The sequence below is a fragment of the Spermophilus citellus genome, assembly GCF_964194105.1.
Source record: "Spermophilus citellus genome assembly, chromosome: 1".
In the NCBI taxonomy this organism is placed as follows: Eukaryota; Metazoa; Chordata; class Mammalia; order Rodentia; family Sciuridae; genus Spermophilus; species Spermophilus citellus.
In genome coordinates this window covers 213,192,343-213,210,852 of record NC_138182.1, presented here as the reverse complement: position 1 = coordinate 213,210,852, position 18,510 = coordinate 213,192,343, and positions in this window count along the sequence as shown.

The window sequence follows — 18,510 nt, the reverse complement described above, 5'->3', positions numbered from 1 at the left end:
GGTTTAGATACCTATTTAGCTGGAATATCTATTAGATGACCTGCCTATTTGTCTTTCACCCTGTGATTTTTAAACATGTTGATTAGTATAGTCACATCTTGGCCATAATGTGGATAAAAGAAGAGTCAAATATACCTTAGAAGTTAGAGTTGCACATCAATAAAAGAGAATAAATTCATGACATTTGCAGGTAAATAGATGGAATTAGAGAAGGTAATGCTAAGTGAAGTTAGCCAGTTCCCAAAAACCAAATGCCAAATGTTTTGTTTGATATAAGGAAGCTGATTCAGAGTGGGATAGGGAGGGGGAGCATGGGAGGAATAGACGAACTCTAGATAGGGCAGAGGGGTGGGAGGGGAAGGGAAGGGACATGGGGTAATTAATGATGGTTGAATGTGATGATCATTATTATCCAAAGTACAGGTATAAGAACACGAATTGGTGTAAGTATACTATGTATACAACCAGAGATATGAAAAATTGAGCTCTATGTATGTAATATAGCATTATATATATATAATTTAGATATAATATATATATATATATATAATTTAGAGTTGCATATAAGTGGCATTAAGCCATTCAAGAATATTAAATATGACTTGAAATCCACTAGACAGGCACTATCCACTATCTCCATCTATGCAGGCTTTATTAGCTATAGATAAATACTATTCTTAAATTCTGCAGTTAGGCAATTGGTGCATGTAGAAAGAAATATTTATATACCTTCAATTAAGCAGACTATAAGTGGAAATGCTTTGTTTTGCATGGTCTTTACAATAAGTATGGACACCCAGACAAATAAGTGCAGGTGAATGTCCCCAGGGTCTACAGCCTACTTTTGTGTGTGCCTACTCCCCCCAAAACCTAAGATGGTCAGACAAATTCAATGAAGTCTATGGCACTGAAAGGAAACATGAGATATGTGCCAGTTTGTAGAATTGGGTGAGGGTTAGGGTTAGGGTGGACATTGTTAGTCTGTAGGTCTCTAGTAGTGTACTCAAAGAATCAGAAAAATTAGAGACTGGAAGCATATAGGGAGAATTGGAGAAGCAACAGCATCTTCTTTCTGGTAAAGGTCTTCCCAGATTGAGAGTGCTTCTGTGACAATCCTCAGCTTAACCAACAGTATCTGAAAAACCAAGCAAGAACTTTACAAAGTTTCTGTGCTCAAAATAAAAATCATAAAATACTGAGTCATACATTCCTAAAGGAAGGTAGTGATTTTCTGACAAAATATAGAACAAAATAACATTGTTTGGCTGACAATATTGAGCAGATACAATATTACAGGGCCCTTCTTTAAGCACTGAGGATATACACAAACAAACAGGCCCAAAGCCTCTCCCTATGGAGCTTATATTCTTGGAAGAATAGACAGATTAAACAAAATAAATAAATGAAGCATTAGTATGTTAGATGTTGGTAAATGGATGGAGGAAAAAAATTAAGTGAGGAAGAAGTATAGAGTGTTTTGGGTCTGGGGAGTTTGCATTTTTCATAGTATGGGTAAGGGAAGGCCTGATTAGAGAGATGATAGATGAAGTCTTCAGAGAGCCAGATTGGACGGGACTTTGTAAGTCACTGCAAGGATTTGGTTTTCGTAAGGAGGATTAGGATAACAGTAACTCAGGAAAAGAGAGGTTTGATTGAACCAAAGAATACCACCAAATGTCACAGTGATTTGTATTAAAAACACTTGATTTAAAAATAATTTTTCAGGGCTGGGGTTGTGGCTCAGTGGTAGAGCGCTCACCTAGCACATGAGAGGCCCTGGAATCGATCCTCAGCATTCCTTCTTAATAGATTGTTCATTGATCAGTATTCACGTACATAAAAATATAAATGAATAAAATAAAGGTATTGAATCCAACTACAACTAAGAAATAAATATTTAAAAATAAATAAAAATTAAAATGCTTTTTTCAAGCCCCTAATTCCATGAGGCTCTTAGATTTTTTTAAAAAAGAAAAAAGAAAAAAAAATACTTTTCACTAGTTCTTTCTTGTACACATTGATTGTGACTCTGTACTTGGGATCTCTTTTTCCCCATTAATTCTAAAAAAGCCAGATTATATCTGTTAACAATGCTTGAATCTAAGTAGTTTCCCTTCTTGCTTTTTCTCATGTTTTCTTTCATTTACAGTTAAGGTTGAGCTGAAATTTTTCCCTTTTCCCCAAGCTTTAATCCTAACAGGCTTCTAAATCCCTTCAGAATTATGTAAAGCAATGAATGCCTGCTGACTTCAAAGAAGTGTTTCATACTTGGATTTACTTGGTGGCATACATGGCAAGAGCAGTGAAACCTTCTGTCCTTTCCATGAAGAATAGTGTATTTGGCAATAATGAATGCTGATCAATGAACAATCTGTTAAGAAGGAATGTACAGAAACTTATTTCTTTGATTTCTTGCTTTGAAAAGGACTTATTATCCTTGGAGTGTTTTAAAATTCTAAACCAATCTGTTATTTTTTAGGAGAATCAATTTGTATTAATTTAAACTTGATTGACTTGCTTTTTATTACTTTGTCCCTAAGATCATATTACAGATTTGCTTAGATAGCATAACATAATATAAATGAATATTTGGTTTATGAAGATTTCTAAATCCCATTGTTTTAATCATTTCTTTGAAAGGTAAATATTTTACTACACTAATCCTCTAAAGAAAATTCCTTTGGTGTTTTTTTTGGGGGGGCTATGTGAAAGATAATTTATACAGGCTTTATAATTAATGCTTATGCAAAACAAAACATTAGCTTGAGACAGGATGGTTTTTGATCTAAAAATATTATGGTTACTTGTAAGGCAAACCAATACATAATCTGTTCTAGTAAACAGATATTCTAGCACTTTTCCTTTATTTGGTTTTAGCAACTGGATGGGACAGAGTTTGGAAGTAAATAAATGTTGAAAATTGCATGACATGGTGATTATGCTGAGTTTATAGTAAATTCTTTCATTCTGCTCTGTGTTACCTTCTATAAATCATTTTTACCTTTTTCTCAATTCCAAATTCAGAAAAACTAGAAGACTACTGTTACATGTTGTATAAGTATAATCAGAATACCAGATGTACGGGCCAAGGTTCTAGAAAGTATCAACAATGAGATTATGAGAATGGTAACATCTACCTCTTCCAATACTTACGAAGTTAAGGCAATTGATAAAACTAACTTTTTTAATATTTATTTTTTAGTTGTAGTTGGACGCAATACCTTTATTTTATTTATTTATTTTTATGTGGCACTGAAGAGCGAACTCAGGGCCTCATACGCGCCAGGCAAGCTCTCTACCCCTGAGCCACAACCTCAGCCCAATAAAGCTAACATTTTAATAGGTATACCAACTTTTGTCCAAGTGTGGTCTGTGAACTCCTTCGTATCCCCAATTCTTAGGCAGGGTCACCAAACTATATTTTTGGTTATTGCATTCGTGCATTTTATATACTCATTAAAACACAAATATTCTAAAATGTTTGCTTCAAAATGTTTCTTAATTAAGCGCTGGGGATATGGCTCAGTTGGTAAAGTGCTTACCTCTCATGCACAAGGCCTTGGTTCAATCCCTAGCACCACAAAAAAAAAAAAAAAATGTTTTTTGACTAAGCAATTAAAAGGTATTCGTTGTATTAAATCCCAACTGTTGAGTATGTAGCCTTTCATTATTTCTTCTGATGAAATTTGAAATATGCATAACACCCCCCTGCTTCACACTGAAGTACAGGGGTCATCAGGAAGAAAAGCTCTGGTGCCCTTGCTTGATTTGGGAACTGAATAAACCTTTTTTTTTTTTTTTTTTTTTTTTTACCAGAAGGCACTACTTTGAATAGAAAGTGAGTGAAAGAAAAACTATAGTTACTCACAACTGAATATCTGGTGAATATTTTCTTGAAAATGAGGAAATAATGCCAGTTACTTCAAGGAAAATAAGACAGTACTTGTGACCACTGATAAAGCTCAAGTTCTCATTCAAAAATTCAATCTTAGAAAGCTTGTGTTGCCTCTGTGAGGTTAGCAGCCTCCTAAACTAAAAGAATATTGTGATGAGATTGATGTCGATATTAACAATGTGATTTTTCAAATATTTATTAAGGAAATTTGTCAACTTGGAAAATATGCATAACTCAGGGAGCCAATATTTTCCAAATAAATAATATATGCACAGATAAAAGATCCAATCAAAGTATTAGGTCAAGGTATTTTAATATGAATGAGTAAAAAAATATATTGGTATGGTTTCAGATGCTACATTGCAAATAACCTTTTAGAAACTATCATTTATTGAGTTTTGTTCTAGTGTCAAAGAATATCCATGATTAGCTGGACATTAAAATCCCTTTCTCTATTCCAACTACATATTTGTATGGAGACAGATTATTTTAATATACTTTAGCCAAAATAATGTAGACTGAACACAGAGCAAATGTTAAGACTGTACCTGTTATCAAAGCTAATACATGATTTTAGGACGGTTGCATACAAGGTCAAAAACAACAAAAGAATCACTGGTATTTCTATACAGTAACAATGAAGAATTTGAAAAGAAAATTAAGAAAACAATTAAATTTTTAATAGCCTCAAGAGAAATAAAATATTTAGGAATATATTAGTCAGGAAGGTGCAAGACTTAACCATTGAAAACTACAAAACAGTGCTGAAGGAATTAAAGAATATCTAAATTAGTGGGAAAACATTATGTATTCATGGATTGGAAAACTTAAAATCATTGAGATTACAATATTCTCTGAAGCTATCTATGGATTCAATACAATCCCTGTCAAAATCCCAATGGTATTTATTGAATTGAAAAAGCTGAACCTAACGTTTCTATCAAATGATAAGGGATGTTGAATTGCCAAAACAATCTCAAAAAGAAGAGGAGGAGTGCTAGGAGCCACAAGCAAATATACGATGTATGGCACCTTTGGTTGTAAAGTGACGCCAGCTAGCCACTGAGATATGATTATGTTAAGATTTACATTCATATGGAAATTGGACTCCCGCTGTTCACCTTGGTCTGCTACCGGACTCATGTTACTGACTCATGGAGAGTTCCCATTGGTTGGGGAAGGATAGTAGGAGGGAATTCCGGGGGAGGTCCGGGGGAGCCCCCGGTTCCGGGAGGCGCGCAGGTCCGGGAGACGCCCGCGTGGGAGGACTGGGTTTGGCTTGCCGGCGCCTAGAGAGTATCGGCGGCTTTTTCAAAATAAAGTTTTGTTCCTGCTTGAGTGGCTCATGATTCTGTGCCCAGCCAAGACTGCGGCATTTGGCGGCCCGTACGGGGAACGCCTGAAACTTAGAGGTGAGTAAAATTGCTCGCCCCTGAGGGAAGGGGACAGGATGGGTGACCATCTCAAAAAACAATGTGTTCTTGTTTTGATTTATTTTGTTTTTATTTCAAGCTCCCTAGCCCTAGAATTTTCTCAGGCGAACTGGGAAAAATGGTTGGCTCAAGGTTTGAAGTTATTCGGCCCTGAGAAAGAGAAAATTGATATAAACATTCTCTGTTCGGTTTTTGTTTCATTCTGCTTCAGCTTTGTTTTATCCTATCTTATTGGGTTACGTTACCTTTATAGTAGATTAGAATCTAGTAAAAAACAAACTGAAAAACTGTTAAGTAAATTCTTAGAGGTCCAAACTATGGTAGAAAAAACACTAGGTCAACCAAAAGAGAAGGTCTCTCAAGCTAGTCAGACAGAGGAAAATTTAAAGAAAGAAAGCTTAGAGGAAAAGCAGCCATCAGGTGGAGAATTACAACAGGAGGCTGCTACTAACTCCGTTCTATCACCAGAGGGCGTAATTCAACCAACAGCTCCATCTACAACTGAGTAGCCCTCAACTCCCGTAGTTGATGGACGGAATTCTGAGGCAGGACCCCAAAGATTAGCATGCCCTGTACTTGAGCAGGCAGGAGGGCAACGAATTCACCGTGCTTTAGATTTCAAAACAATAAAGCAATTAAAGGAGGCTGTAACAACCTATGGGCCACAAGCTCCCTTCATGATAAGCATGGTCGAATCTGTTACCAACTTAGACATGACACCAGCAGATTGGACTAACATGTGTCGATCTGTGCTAAACGGAGGACAATATTTGTTATGGAAGGTTGCCAATGAGGAATTTTGCATGGAGACAGCTAGGCGAAATGCAGAAGCCGGTTACCCTCAAAGAAATATAGATATGCTATTGGGAAAGGGACCTTATGAGGGTCAAAGACAGCAAATTGAGTATGACCCTGGCGTATACGCACAAATTGCTGTAGATGCAGTTAGGGCATGGAAAACTTTACAGGGGCATGGAGACTTACAAGGTCAATTATCTAAGGTAATACAAGGAACTAATGAACCTTACCCTGAATTTGTAGATAGACTTATTCAGTCAGCCTCTAGGATATTTGGTAATACAGAACAGGTAATGCCATTTATAAAACAACTGGCTTATGACCAAGCAAATCGTTGCTGCAGAGAGGTCATTAGACCATGGAGACATGAAGATTTAAACACATATATTAAATTATGTAGAGACATTAATGAACAAGGGCAAGTCTTAGCAGCAGTACAACAGGCTTTAGATGCCAGGCCAAAAACATGCTATAATTGTAATCAAACAGGACATTTTAAAAGGAGTTGCCCCATAAGAGGAGGGTTTAACAAAGCTGGGTATCAAAGGAATAGAATACCGGGTATTTGCCCACGATGCCATAGAGGGAAACATTGGGCTAATGAATGCCGTTCTCAAACCACCATAGAGGGTATTCCATTATCAAAAAACGGACAAGGACCAAGTGTTTACCCACGATATCGTGGAGAAAGGTATCAGGCTCCATTGCCAAAAAACGGACTAGAGGTCCCAATGCCCCGGGGCCCAAAACCACAAATATATGGGGCAATGGAGGAACCCAACAGCACCATCAAGGTAGTGCCCAGGACGCATTATCCATTAAATCCCTCATCAGACAAACTAGAGGGAGCGCAGGGCTGGACATCTGCTCCTCTGCCAGAGCAGTACTAACTCCAGAGATGGGAGTTCAAATCCTTCCCACAGGAGTAAAAGGACCTCTTCCCCAGGGAACAGTAGGCTTATTATTGGGATGCAGTTCTTCTACACTAAAAGGACTTATGATAAGTCCTGGGGTAATTGATCCCGATTATGAGGGTGAAATAAAAATTATAGCTAGTTCTCCAAGAGGTATATCAGTAATTTCACCAGGAGATAGAATAGCACAGTTATTAATAATACCCAGCCTGCATGATAAATTTTCCAGTTGTAATGTAGAAAGAGGTTCCAAGGGATTAGGCTCCACAGGTGTAGATTGGGCTATGCTGTCTTTAAATTTAGATTCTCGCCCAATGCTAAAATTAAATATTCAAGGACATGACTTTAATGGGCTGCTGGACACAGGAGCTGACCTTAGTGTCATCTCTCGTCAAGAATGGCCAAAACATTGGCCATTACAACAAGCCACTCAAACGCTTCGAGGCCTAGGAGTGGCGACTAATCCCGATAGAAGCGCAATGGTATTAGATTGGAGGGATCCTGAAGGATGTGAAGGAACTATACAGCCCTATGTATTGGATCATCTTCCTGTAAATTTATGGGGACGAGATGTCCTAGATCAATTAGGATTGACATTAACAAATAACATCAATCCTAACGCGCCCACTACTAGGGCTAAACAAGGCTTTAGGAAAGAAAAAAGATTAAGAGAACAAGAACAAGGTATGACAGCACCTATTCAAATAGATCAAGAAATAAATAGACATGAATTGGGTTTTCAGAAAGGGCCACTGAGACAATCAAAATTACTTGGAAATCAGAAAGACCAGTGTGGGTTCCTCAGTGGCCCCTGACTAAAGAAAAGATACAAGTAGCCCATGACTTGGTGAGACAACAATTAGCGGAAGGACATATACAACCTTCCGTATCCCCCCATAATACTCCCATTTTTGTCATTAAAAAGAAATCTGGTAAATGGAGATTATTACAAGATTTAAGAGCCATTAGTAATGAGATGGTTATTATGGGACCTGCTCAATCAGGGATTCCTCAATTGTCTGCTTTACCAAAAACCTGGCATGTTTTAGCTATAGATATTAAAGATTGTTTCTTTTCAATTCCAATTCATCCCGAGGATAGTCCACATTTTGCATTTACTATCCCTGCACTGAATCATGAAGGTCCTGATCAGAGATATGAATGGAAAGTACTCCCTCAAGGGATGGCTAACAGCCCAACTATGTGTCAAATTTATGTTAATAAAGCAATCCAGCCACTTAGAAATCAAAATCCTGAACTACAAATATTTCACTATATGGATGATGTGTTATTGGCACATAAAGATAAAAACACATTACTAGAATGTTATGCCACACTTACAAACTTATTGAAAAATTATAATCTAGAGATAGCAATAGATAAAGTACAATTAAATTTTCCAATTAATTATTTAGGAGTTCTATTATCCTCAACCATGGTCCGTCCACCAAAAATTCAAATACGAGTAGATCAACTCAAATCACTTAATGACTTTCAAAAGTTATTGGGAGACATAAATTGGATAAGGCCTTATCTAGGCATACCAACAGGAGAGTTAGGACCTTTATTTGATATTCTAAAAGGTCCATCAGATCCAAATTCACCCCGCATGTTAACGCCTGAAGCAAGAAAAACATTAAAAATCATTGAAACATATATGGAAAATATGCATTTGGATAGAATTGATATAAGTTTGCCTTTAGTATTTATTGTACTACCAACAAAAAATATTCCTACAGGAGTATTTTGGCAGGAAGGTCCATTATTGTGGATACATTTATCTTATTCTCCTAACACTATTCTTACTAGATATCCTGAGGCTGTAGGACAATTAATACTCAAAGGAATAAAAGCAGCAAAGGGAGTGTTTGGGATTTCTCCCAATAAAATGATTACTCCATATACTATGGATCAAATTGATGAGTTAGCTAATGAGTTAAATACTTGGGCAATAATCATGTGTAAAACTAGTGTTTCATTTGATAATCACTTACCATCTAATCCTTTGTTGTCTTTTTGGTCTAAGCATCCTGTAGTTTTTCCAAAAATGACAAGAAAAACCCCTATCATAAATGCTCCAAATATATTCACTGATGGGTCAAACAATGGTACAGCAGCAGTAGTTACTCCTGATCAAACTTTTACATTTTTAGTACCCAAACAATCAGCTCAAAAGGTAGAGCTTAATGCACTATTACAAGCTTTTATGATGTTTAAAGATTCTGTATTTAATTTATTTTCTGATAGTCAGTATATAGTTAATGCTATAGTATCCCTTGAAGATGCTGGTAGGATTTCACCTTCTTCTACTGTTTTCTCTTTGTTTTCCTCTATACAAAGTCTAATCTGGGACTGAAAAGATCCATTCTTTATAGGTCATATCAGGGCACATACAGGATTGCCTGGAGTCCTTAGTATGGGCAATGAACTAGCAGATAAATCTACACATGACATACATATTTTCTCCACAGTAGAAGAAGCTATAAATTTTCATAAAAGATTCCATGTCAATGCTAATACTTTACAAAAGTGTTTTAAAATAACTAAAGAACAAGCCAGACATATAATAAAACAATGTCAAAATTGTGTGACATTTTTACCACAAGTTAATCTTGGAGTCAATCCTAGAGGACTGATACCTAACCATATTTGGCAGATGGACGTCACACACTTGCCAGAATTTGGAAAATTAAAATATTTACATGTTACAGTTGATACTTCTTCCGGATTTTTGATCGGCTCCCTTCATGCTGGAGAAAAAACTAAAGATGTTATAGCTCATTGCTTACAAAATTTTGCCACTGTGGGCGTTCCAAAACAGTTAAAAACGGACAATGGTCCTGGTTATACTTCCACCTCTTTTAAACAATTTTGCTCATCATTTGGCATTACTCACATAACAGGAATTCCATACAATCCACAAGGACAAGGCATAGTTGAAAGAGCTCATCAAACTATTAAAATGTACTTATTAAAACAAAAGGAGGGAATTGGAAAGGGGTATATATCCCCCAAAGATAAACTTAAAATAACTCTTTTTACTCTAAAGTTTTTAAATTTGGATTCATTTGGACTTAGTGCTGCGGAAAGACATTTGTACCCAAAAAATGTACATAAGCCTAAGGTACTTTGGAAAGATATTCTAACAGGACAATGGAAAGGCCCGGATCCAGTGATAGTCTGGAATCGGGGCGCTGTCTGTGTTTTCCCACAGGATGAACAGCAACCGATTTGGATTCCAGAGAGATTAACTAAAACAATTTCTACAGAAAAAGAAGATGATTTGACTCAAATCCATAACAGCTGACATCCAGAGCTCCAGCTTGGCTATTCTTACATCTGCGACAGTGATTAACCAAGGTGTTTTTTTTTTTTCTCAATATCTATTTTATTATTGCATTTTTCCCACATCATAAAGTTCTATTTTAATTTTGAGCTCATACAAACCTAGGTTAATGTTTTTCTGATCAGTTTTATTTTTTGACTGTGTTTTATTTTTTTGACTGTGGAGTTTTTAAACATTGCAATGGAGATTTCACCTAGGTATAGTTACAAGGCCTTTATTTACTATTGTCTTATGTGTTGTATGTTGTGTGCACACTTCTGTTTTGTGTTGTATGTCTGTATGTGTGTATGTCCATATTTCTTATATGAGGAGCGCTCATGAAAAAATGGATCCGAATTTTTTCTTTATTCACGTGATTTATATGGTTTAATTTAAATTAGGTGAACAGCTGTTAATGATTGTTTTTAAAGATGGTTAACAGATCTGTTTGTTTACTAATTTAAATTAGGTAAACAGCTGTTAAGGATTGTTTTTAAAGAAGTTTAACAGATCTGTTTGTTTACTTTCACCTTTCCTTTTCATTGTATTTAATAATTCTGTTCAGGATAATGTCTCTTTAGCATCATTGCCAGAATTTCCATCTCCATCCCAATTCCGGTGAAGACTGAGATAAAACCAAACTACAGCTTCTATGATAGCTATCACAGTAAACTGTATAAACTGATGCATCAATGAATATAACTCAACAAGTAATGCTCAATCAAGGACTTGATTTACTTTGGGAGAAAATGGACATATTGATAGACTCCTCCAATTTGAACTGCTTGCAGAACTTGCCTGGACTATATATCAGTTACATACATTGTGAAATATCATCTGGTGCACCGAATTGTGGTACTGCTGGCATGTCTTTGCTGATGGTGTCACCAGTGATGCAATTTCCTTCCCAGCTCACCCCATGTTTATTGTGATAATACTGGCATATCTTTGCTGATGGTGTCACCAGTGACGCAATTTTTCCATAGGAGCCATCAATTGGCTTGGTGTCGTGGCATTTCTGTATCCTCCTCCCTTCTACTAGTGATGGTCTAAATTTGGGGGCCAACAGAGGTGAGGCAAGAACCTCACCCCCCCACTGGTACATAGGCCTATCCACAAGCATGGCTGAATGCTGGACCGGTAGTCAGTGACGGGTTGATCTGATTACAGTGGATTCAACCTAAGACAGGAAGCTGACGCCTAAATGTCAGTTCTCCCATGACGGGTAAGAACCATATGTTAAATTGGACAACCTACCAGGCACGGTCCCTAGCCACATTGCTTGTTGCTTAATTAAACAGAAGGGGGCAGATGCTAGGAGCCACAAGCAAATATACGATGTATGGCACCTTTGGTTGTAAAGTGACGCCAGCTAGCCACTGAGATATGATTATGTTAAGATTTACATTCATATGGAAATTGGACTCCCGCTGTTCACCTTGGCCTGCTACCGGACTCATGTTACGGGACTCATGGAGAGTTCCCATTGGTTGGGGAAGGATAGTAGGAGGGAATTCCGGGGGAGGTCCGGGGGACCCCCGGTTCCGGGAGGCGCGCGGGTCCGGGAGACGCCCGCGTGGGAGGACCGGGTTTGGCTTGCCGGCGCCTAGAGAGTATCGGCGGCTTTTTCAAAATAAAGTTTTGTTCCTGCTTGAGTGGCTCGTGATTCTGTGCCCAGCCAAGACTGCGGCAGAGGAGGAGGAGGAGGAGGAGGAGGAGGAGGAGGAGGAGGAGGAGGAGGAGGAAAGTTGGAGAACTCACACATTCCAAATGCAAAACTTAATACAAAGCTTCAGTGATCAAAATAATGTGGTAGGGGCATAAGGATAGACAGATAACCAATGTTATAGAATTAAATGTTCAAAATTAAACCCACATACCCATGTTCAATTTATTTTTGATCAAGGTGCTAAGACATTCTAAGGGAAAAGAATAATCTCTTAAACAAATGATGATGGGACAGCTGAATTTCCAAGTACAAAAGAATGAAGATGGACTTCTACTCAGAGTATATGCAAAATTTAATCAAAGATTTAAATATAGGAAGTAATGAAAACTCATAAAGGAGACATAGGCACAGATTTGCTTTCATGATTTTGAATTAGCACTTTTTTTAAGGTAAGACTTAAAAGCATGAAACAAAAGAAAAACAGATCTGGACTTCATCAGTACTATAGCTTTTTGGCATCAAGGACAGTATCAAGGGATTGAAAGATATCCGTTCAAAAGAAAAAAACATATTTGTAAATCATAATCTGTTCCAGAAATGGAAAGAAGTCTTCAAACTCAACAACAAAAAGACGACTTAATTAAATAATGAACCCATGGCCCATTTGTGTATCTTCTGAAAATATACAAATATCCAATAAGTATATAAAAAGATGTTCAACATCACTAATCATCAGGAAAATGTGCTTTACTACTGAACTATATCCCCAGAATTTTTTTTTTAATTTTTTATATCTTGTTTTGAGACAGGGTCTTGTAAGTTTCTTATGGTCTCACTAAGTTGCTGAGGCTAGCCTCAAACCTGTGATTCTCCTGACTCAGATTCTGGAGTTTCTGGGATTACAGATGTATGCCACTGCGCCAGGTGATTATCATTTTTTTAAGTGGAAAATAAATGTTGACAGAGATGTAAAAACAAAAAAATTGGAACCCTAATACATTGGTGATAAGAATGTTAAATGGTGAAGTTTCTATGGAAAAGTTTGACAATTCTTCAAAAATTGAAAAAAAAGAATTACCACATTACCCAGAAATTCTACTCCTAGATATAAGCCCAAGAGAATTGAAAACAGGTATTCAAACAGAAACTCCTACTGCAGCAATATTCACAATAGCCAAAAGGTAGAAATAACTAAAGTGTCCATCAGTAGATGAGTGGCTAAACAAAATGTGAAATACATACATAAGCTGAAGGAATGAAATCCTGCTATATGATACAAAATAACATGGATGAACCTTGAAAAGATTATGCTAAATAAAAGAAGCCAGACACAAAAGGGCACATATTGTATGATTCCATTTTATGTAAATACAGAATAGACAGATCCAGAGACAGAAAGCAGATTAGTTGCTGCCAAGAGCTAGAGAAAGGGAGGAATAGGAAGCCTCTGCTTAATGGTTACAGATTTTTCTATTATTGGGAAGCTGGATATGTTCTGGAACTAGACAGTGATGATGGTTCCACAATACTATGAATGTACGAAATACCACTGAACTGGTACATTTTATAATGGTAAAACTGCACAATTTTGTGTTAGGAGTGCTTTGCCACAATTAAAAAAAAAAAATGAATCTAGCTATTTTCAATTAAGCCAGACATCAAAGAGATTTATAAAATTATCATGCCACTGATCTCACTAAATTTTTGTTTTGGAAAATATATTTTTTAAAAAACATAGTACTTACATTAACATGAAATGAATTTGGTTTTAATTGCATTAATTAATAAATACATACTTTAAGTTGCTCTTAGATTTATTTGTTCATTTAGTGCTACTAAGGATTGAATCAAGGGGTTCTCTATCAGTGAGCTACAACCCCAGTCACTTTTAGTTTTTCATTTTGATATAGGACCTTGCTAAGTAACTGAGGCTGGCCTCAAAGTTGTGATTCTACTGTCTCTGCCTCCCAATCACTGGAATTATAGGTACGAGCCACCATCCCCAGCTGAGATTTAATTTTTAATATTGTAAATGTTGGTATTGATTACTCATCTAATCAAAACCTTAGGTCTTCAATTTTTAAAAGGGCAAAGCCATCTTGACTAAAAAATATGAGAACCATTAAGATCAACTAGAAGGCAATCTAAGACGAGTTATTGTATTTAAGTTTCAAAAGACTTTCTAATATAAGGCAGTTGTAAATTTACATTTGATCTTAACTGAAAGATCAAGGAGTGATCAGTTGTGAATCTACACATTAGAGATTAAAGCATAACTAGAAAATATTTTTTTCTCTTCTTTCTAGCTACCAAAATGTAAATTAGAAGATTGGAAACTGTATTATTAGTGGGAAACATGGTCTGAAGGGAGGAATGGAGTTGAAGGAAGGAAGGCAGAGGATGAAAAGCAGCAGAGTGGGCACTATCTCTACAGCTAGAATGAAGGCAGCCATGGAGAATACAGTTCCATCAGGTGAACGATGAGAGGGTTAGGAGCCCAGCAGAATCATCCACTAAAGTCACGCAGGTGGGTTTGAGAATGGTGACAGGTTAACCACCAGTGGGTGCTGGCCTAGCAAATTCATGAGTTAATACATTAATTCAATTTGATGTGTATAATAATTTAATATGATGTTTTCAACCATCTAGAACTATATGTTAATAATACATAGTTCATTATAATAATATAGTGATTGTTTATTATGTGTCACATGTTATTCTGAGAGATTTAGTATGTATATGGCTCTACTTTTACTTTTTAATGCAACATTTTGAGGGATGATATAAGATTAAAAATATCATGACACTTCTCCCCTAAATATTTCAGCATGTGTCCTAAAAACAAAGATATTCTAAATTACTTAAGAAATGTAATTTTTTTTATATTTAAATATTCAAGATTTTCCAAATTGTGTCCTTTATCTGGGTTTCTCTTTGTGCTTATTTATTTTAAAATGAGGTCTAGGTTTTAATCAAGGATCATGAAGTGCATTTAATTGCCAGGTTTCCTTAGTTTCTTACAATCCAAAAAATGTTCCCCAAGTTCTCTTCTCCCCATTTTGAGTTTTTTGGTTTGACCTGACTTTTTATAGTCTTTAAAAAATCTAGGCTATTCTGTTTTGTAAACTGTACCTCAGTTTGGATTGATTTGATTGTTTCCTCATGATTAGATTCAGGTAAAATATTTTTTTTGGCAATAATCCTACACTGGCAATGTTGGGCATTTCTCAGTGCATCATATCAGAAGAAACCAATGTACATTTGCCTCATCATTTATAACTGGGCATTCCCTAAGTACTCTGTGCATTTAGATTCTAAAACAATTTTATGCCATAGCTATTGCTTTTACTTCCCAGAGACTTAAGTGCTTTGTACATAAAGACACTGAGAGATTAAGTATCTTGCCCAAGGTCACATAGCGGGAAAATAATAGATCAGAGTTCTGAACTGAGATGCTTGTTCCCTAATCTGCAAGATTAGCTACTAACTGCATTGTGAAGAAATCAGTAGCTGATTTTGTGATTCTTAGCTCACCACCTATCTCCAGGGTACATCAGTGGGGGCCAAGAGATGATTTTAAGCTTGTAGTGAGAATTCCTTTGGAGAGAGCTGAGGTCATGCTATTCATTCCATCTTTACCAGCCCCAGGCAGAAGTAGTGGAGAGTCAGAAAATCACTTGGAGAACTTGACAAGGAGTTTGAGAAACAGAGGAACTGGCACCCAACATCTTGGAAAAGTCAAATGGTGAGTTTGACTCAGCTTTGCAGGCATAGTGATGCAAGGGAAAGTGATGGTAGTTTAGGGACAGCTATAGACACTACAAAAGGCTCTAGATTCTAAAATTATTCTACCCATAGGACCTATTGTAAAGGATAAATTGACCTCCAGGGGCCCATGATGGCTTCCAAAGGTAAATGCTAGAGAGTAAATTGCAAGCAAACGGCCTGCCCAGGGAGACCTTCCTCATGTCAGGTATCCCCACAGATGGGAATCTGCAAAGAACTCATTTGGGAAAGAACCTTCATTTACCTCTCTCTTTTCCTGCTTGCCAACCCTGAAGGATTCGGAAAGGAACAGAGTGAAAGCATGAAAGTGAGAAGTATAAGATGTGACAGAAATTGAGAAAAAGAGTAACTAGGCCTTCTTTCCCATTGAAGGCTTTACAAAGCATGTCAGGCTCAAGCATGCAAGGACTTCACTCTCAAAGCTTACAGGGGAGATTAAGATTTATTGTGTGCTATTTGAAAAAATGAGATGATTTTTTAATATTTGAAAATGAGTGTGAGGCATGATATCTATTCAAGATTTCATGCAAGTACAGAAAAGAATGAAAACACTCCAGGTTTAATAGTGGTGAGAAAGAACAGAACTAAGTTAATGCAACAAAAATTGGCCACTTAGGTATTGAACTCCTTTCCAATATTTCCTCCGCAGGTTAGTTTGGGAAAAAAGTGCTTTCTCAATAACTGCCAGACTGCTTCCAACCTCAGTAACTGCCAGCCTGCCTCTAATTTAGGGGGAATTGTTTAAGGGTTATTCTTCTCCTGGGAAACTGTCCAGAATTGTGTGCTGTGTTGCTTTTATGTGAATTGCAAATAGAAGTCTTCCAATTATGGGGTGGAGTAGATTATCACTGACAACATGAAATTTTTTCAGTATTGCCACCCAAAATTCTGCCCTTAAAATGAAAGCCAACTACAGTTTTTCTGAGCACAGGCCAAAGATTCATTTGGATATATTGATTCTTCTCTGGCTGCTGAGCCCTGGAATGTGGATAATGCCTGTATACCCCTCATCCTACCCCCAGGGCTATATCTTTGAACTCAGTTGTAGAGCAACACTCAGAGGCAGTTATTTTTCTCTTTCAACTCAGTCCTATTCAACAACACTCACTTCCCACTCTTTCTTCTCTCCTTTCAACCCAATTGCTTTTTTTTTTTTTTTTTTTTGGTATACTTGGAATTGAACCCAGGGCCTGTACATAGTAGGCAAGCCCTCTACCACTGAATTACATTCCAGCTCTTTTTGTTATTTTGAGGCATGATCTTGCTGAATTGTGAGGCTGGCTTTGAACTTGAAATTCTCCTGCCTCAGTCTCCCAAGGGGCCAGGATAATTACAGGCATGCACCACCACTCCCCCTTTAACACTCTTCTTAAAATAAGCCAGCTTTAAGTCTTTTAATTTTGCATACTAGGCTTTGTCCCTATATGCTAGAGAAGATGATGTGGTTGTTTTGTTTTGTTTTTTTGGTTTTGGTACCAGGGATTGAACCCAGGATTGCCACACCCCCAGCACACACACACCCTCCTTTTTAAAAATATTTTTTAGTTGTAGATGGACAAAATACCTTTATTTTATTTATTTATTTTTATGTGGTGCTGAGGATTGAACCCAGGTCCCCAAATGTGCTAGGCAAGCACTCTGCCACTGAGTTACAACCCCAGCCTCCCAGCCCCTTTTTATGTTTTATTTTGAGTCACAATCTCCATAAGTCCTTGGGGCCTGGCTAAATTGCTGAGGCTGGCCTTGAACTTGCAATCTTCTTGTCTCAATCTCCTGAGTCCCTGGGATCAGCAGGCATGTGCCACCGCCCCTAGACAGGTGTAGTGTCCCTGATGAGAATTAGGATGATTATCCACTGGTAGGATTTCCTTTGCTCTAGACTTGCATGACTATAAAGTTGACTCAGTTCTGCTTCAGCAGCCCCTAGGACTCATCATCAGACCTTCCATGTGTTCTTTCTCTGGACACCTCAAGGTATAGGGAGGAAGCTTGGCACTATTTATAGAAGGGACATATAAGTAGAGTTAATCTGCTTCTTAAATGCATGAGAATATTCCATCATTGTCACAAATAAAGAAGGGCTTCCCTAAGTGCCTCATGGCCCCGATATGTGTAAGACATTTTATTAAATGTCTCTAAAAATATTTCTTAGTTAAGTGGGGGAAGAACATTGATTCATGTGGTTATGGAATAATTCCTTTTAAAATAGCTTAAACACTTAAATAAGGTGAAATAAAATTAATTAAAATTAAGCAAATGTGATTCTATTAAGTTATGATGACAAAGAACAGAATAGACTGCCATATGAAATTAGGAAGAAAATTGTTTGAGGTGGAACCATATGAAATTGGTATTATTCAATCATTTTACCTATAATTTGGCCACTTTAATGTAAGAAAATATCAGTTTCATATTGTTCAGTCTGATACTGATGTTTTAAAGACATTGGGATTTTAAAGCATTTCCGTGCTGTACATGCTTTCCTACTTTAATGATAATATGTTAGTCAAAGTTTTTCTTTTACATTATTTTCAATTACTTCACCCTGCCAGCAGAGTGCATTGGTTACTTGGTGATATCAATGAAAAAAAAATTTTTTTAAATGAAGGAACATATATACATCTGGTTCTGATTTGCCTTTCCTGCTCTCCACTTGCATAATTCAACTTGATGGTGCATAATTCTTGTTC